Genomic DNA, 4,691 nt, shown 5'->3' with positions numbered 1-4,691 from the left:
GTGTGTGTGTGTGTGTGTGTGTGTGTGTGTGTGTGTGTGTGTGTTTCGCTCTGTGAGAATGAGTCACTGCTATAAAAATCCACACCATTCCGCCCTGGCAGGATAATCAGGACATAATGTTTAGTTTCCTTCTATCTCGGTGGATTAGTTTATTTTCATCCGGTGAGAATTTATGCGTGTTGTGGAAATGGCCTCATATTTGGTTGTCTCAGCTTTATTTAAAGCAGCATCTCACTAAAGGGATGTGTGATTTCAAGCCCATCTCTACCTCCAGCGTGACATCATCAAAAGCCCACCTCAGTCATCGGCACTCTGGGGATCATTGAGTGTTACATTTGGGACCATTGAGTCTCATTATCATTGATCAAATTCTGGCAAATCAGGGCTTGAAGCAATTATAAAGACAGACAAAGTATTATAACCAGTTGTACATTTGTTTGTGGCGCTTTAAGTGCACATTAATTCAGATTCACAACATACATTCACATCTAAGAGCTAATTAGTTCAACATCTACTGACTGATAATGAGCAGTTTTTCTGCTGCTTGCTCAATGGTACTTTGTACTTTAAATGGCTGCTGGTGAAGGGGAATAATTCCCTTGAGGTAGTGATGTCATCATGGATACCTGCAGCAGCCTGTTGGTTGCTCGGCATTTCATGAACTCTTGGAAGTCTGTATGTGGAAAAAGTGGACCACAATGAGGCCTTAACTTGGCCCAGGTCCCTGTTTGAGACCCGCCATCACATCCAGCTTGATGACTTGTTGGGCCGATCCCTCCGAAAGCTGTTCTGGTCGATCGTTTTGCCCAAGAACAGAAACGCAATACTAGGTTTTGCTTTCGAAACAGGTTGCTTGGCCGAGTTGTGCCTCGGAAATTGACGGCTCGTGAGTCACGATTTATGATTCATAACGCAGCGCGTGTGTCATGTAACAGGAGGAATGGAAAGGAGGTGTTGGATATTGAGATTTTATACACTTTTATTTCATTAGCCGAAGCACCAACGAACTTTGTCAGAAAGCCTGTGGACCTACCGGAGATGCTGTGATGTGCTCTTACTATACCGAGCCTCACTTAAATACAACATCATAAGTCTTAGTCATTAAGCTATAAAAGTTTAGCAATAATATCTTAGATGATCTTTACACTTCTATAAAATGAAAGAGACTTTTCTATTAGGACCATTCACCAAGAAACTATTTTGTTTTTATTAAAAAAGTTTTCTTTTGATAATGAATTGCTTTTTTTTCAAGCAATGTGTTATATAATTTAGGAATGTATCTTAAACTGGATATGTTTTGTTTTCAGACGTTTGGTCACCTTGAGCTCTGTAAACTTGTGATGGACCTTTATTCTCTGTTTGACGGACAATAAATCGAATAATCAAGAAAATAACTGGCAGATTAATTGAGAATGAAAAATAATAGTTAGTTGCCGCCCTGAAAGTAGTTCATGTTCAGATGGTATGTTTGAAACAGGAGACAAATAAAAGTCTCTTTACGATGGACCTGAGTCAAAGACACACAAACACCATCTCACCCTTTTCCTCACTCTTCCCCTCTATCCATCCATCTACACCGCTCTCTTGCTGGTTGGTCACATATGCCAAGCGGGCTGGAGGGAGCGAGGAGGAGGAGGAGGAGGAAGAAGAAGAAGAATAGTGCAGCAACAACTTCCCCAGAGGCTCATGCAAGTGTCAGTTTGTGTTATAAATCATTCAGGGACACTCAGAAGGGGCACAATACATTTCTATCCTCCTCTCATCCCTCCATCCTCTCTCCTTTTTATTATTGAATGCGGTTCCTCTGAGAACCCAATCTGCTGCTCGACATAATCTAAGAGAGAGAGAGAGAGAGGAGGAGGTGAAACCAATAAGACGAGAGGGGAGGGTGAGAAATTGATAAAATGGGAGAGGTGGAGGAGAGGAAGAAAAGAAGTTTGATTCCACACAGGAAGTAAAGGGGTCGTTTGAGGACTGAGTGATGGGTCTGCTGTGCTTCCTGATGGTCGGGCTGCTTGTGGACAACAGTTGGTTTTATTGTGTGCTCATCTTGTTGGTCACGTTGTGGATGCTGCTCCACCTGCTTGTCAAAACAACACACAGTCCAGTAGCTGACAGCTCTGCTGTCAGAACAACTCGCTCACATTTTCTGATGTGCATGCGTGTGTGTGGATACTGTGTGTGTGGGAGAAAGCAAAATATTGAATTTGTGCCTGCGTGTGTGTGTGTGTGTGTGTCTGTGTAAGCTTGTGTGTGTGTGTGTCTGTGGTGTCCTTGAACTCGTGTATTTGCAAGAGGAAGAAAGAGAACGCGTCTGTCTGTAAACATGAAGCACTTCCCTTGTATAAAAGGCCAAAGCATTTAGTTTGAGATACCGTTGGCCCTGTGCATTCTGGGATAGACATTGGGCTCCCTGCTGTGGCCCTGAATATGGACAAGCAGATGTGGCAAATCACTGAACATTTGCTGTGTATGATACATACAGTGATTCTTGCAGCATTTTAAGACATAAAATCCAGACTAATGTAACTAGCAGCCTTTATCTTATACCGGTGGTACTGTTAGTGGCAATACTTCTGAGAAGAAGTGTAACTTTCTTTGTGGTGGTTGTATTGTCTGATAAAAGAAATGGTCACTACTGTGGATCCTGGTGTGGTTCAGAGGATAATAACTGACATGAAAGAGATTCTCATTGGCTGGTGAGTCGTTCCACCATCTGCTACTGGGAGCACATTTAAAAGCTTTTCCTTTTGTTTGTACTGCAAAGCAGCGACCCATCCTGCAAATATCTCATAAGATCTGACTCTGGCTCATGATGTACAACGTATACATTGCAGTGTGGATTCATTTAGTGGCTGTTAGTCTAAAAAGGCAAATATAATAGACAGAAATATAAAAAAGAAGGGAAAGACTTATATTTATATTTGGCAATTTTGCATAAAATAATTATTAAAATGATTAACCAATGACCAAAATAGTTGCTGATTGATATTATTTTGATCGATTATCGCAGCTTAATCCAGCCATCTAACCCTCCTGTTGTGTGTTCCTGTCCTCAGGTACAGTATTAATCCAGTCATGATGAAAGTCGGCAACAAGACGACTCTGGACTTAAACTGAAGAGAGAGAACGAGACGGAGGCTCATCTGACATCCCCGACACACACATTTCCTACTGGTAAGTTATACACACCTCTGATGCTGTCCATATCAGGCCACCTCATCATCATACATCCCTAGTGTTGGTTTTTTACAGCCGAATGTAAACTAGGTCTTGTTTACCTCGTAATGGAAGCTCTCTCATGTACATAGCAGCTAACCAAGCCTCTGTCACTCTGTATTAAAAGCTGAGTCTGAAGGGAGGCTAAGTTTCTCTGGCCGATGCTGTGCCACGGCTTTGTCAAGTCGTGTGTGTGCATGCACATGTAAATTCCTGTGTGTGTGGATTGTTGCGACATAACTATTTGAGGTTGCTTGTTGGCAGCATGTAAGAACAGAAATTGTGGGATCCTTTAAACAGGAAGCCTGCTAGCCCAGACGAACGTATTACGTGTTAGATGGTTCATGTCGGATCTATGTGATAGACTTTATATTTGCATTTCTGTGGTTGCACTTCACTCTTATGTCTTGTATTCAAGTGAAGACTGTAGTAGTTGTATTTGTTAATTGATTAGAAATGAAATATTGCAGCTGAATGTGGTCGACAACGGTAGTCTTGAATATTTTTTTTGAAAACCACGGTTTCTTGTTTTGCTTAAATTTTTCATAGAACGTTGTGTTGCTCAGGCCTCTTTCAGCTGTAGTGATGAAAGGAAAACGGAGGTTTGTCTGTGGTTTGGAGTCTTTTGTGAATTGGGTAATAATGTAAATCCTTCTGTCAACTTGAGAGAGAGCCAACAACACCGATCATTGGATCATTTGCCGTCGGCAAATCTTGCTGCTGAGTCACACCCTGAGTGGGAAAAGAGCCCGTGGGGATGATGTGTGGTCGAGGTTTTTTGGGTAACAGTACGACCCTTGGGGCAACACACCGGCTGATTTCAAATGTCTACACTTCCTCTCTCTTGCAGGCTCGTAAGAGGACAGACTACCTGTACACAAGCAGCCTCATGGTAGCTCAAAGGTTCACCCATACAGGGGGTTTCATTTATTTGTGTACAAAATATGCTTTTCTTCAAAGGTTTATCAGACACTTCTTAATAGATATGACTGAAGTGCACGAGGGGCCAGTGTGGAGGATGGACCTTTTGTAACGTACCAATAAGTGTGTGTGTGTGTGTACGTGTACATGTACATGGATACCTGTACGCTATCCATGCAATGTGTATTGAGTCACAGGAGAAACAGCCACTTCAGAAATGGCAGTATCACATTTGGCCCTTTTTTTTTAAATTGGCTTGTCATCACCATGCAACCTGGCATTGTGCATGTAATCGGGCTTCTATATTATTCATAACGGGGTTGACCCATTTAATGTCATGCAGGAGGCATGCACACACACGCGTCACACGCATGCACCGCTCTCCAGGGTGCTTGCACTCTGGTGAGATGTAATCCTCTATCTTCTGGCAGTCTTTACCTTTTTATTTAAAAGAAGTATTCAATTGCAGTGATTTCTTTTCTATTTTGCTTTCTTTTAATATGAGTGTGTGTGTGTGTGTGTGTGTGTGTGTGTGTGTGTGTGTGTGTGTG

The 4,691-nt window shown here is 42.2% G+C and overlaps 1 protein-coding gene across 3 annotated transcripts in view; it reads left to right on the top strand.

Annotated features, from left to right (window-relative positions):
- Positions 1–4,691, top strand: part of taok3a (TAO kinase 3a) — a 63,952-nt gene that overhangs the window by 22,346 nt on the left and 36,915 nt on the right. For all 3 annotated transcript variants that reach the window (XM_031848897.1, XM_031848896.1, XM_031848898.1), the window contains exon 2: positions 3,060–3,177. The gene's annotated coding sequence lies outside the window, so the exon portion shown is untranslated. The remainder of the gene's footprint in view (positions 1–3,059; positions 3,178–4,691) is intronic.

Source organism: Anarrhichthys ocellatus, unplaced genomic scaffold (genome assembly GCF_004355925.1).
Source record: "Anarrhichthys ocellatus isolate YVR2014 unplaced genomic scaffold, GSC_Weel_1.0 scaffold9, whole genome shotgun sequence".
NCBI lineage: Eukaryota > Metazoa > Chordata > Actinopteri > Perciformes > Anarhichadidae > Anarrhichthys > Anarrhichthys ocellatus.
Note: the sequence above shows the minus strand (reverse complement) of the source record. Positions and strands in the feature narration are given on the sequence as shown.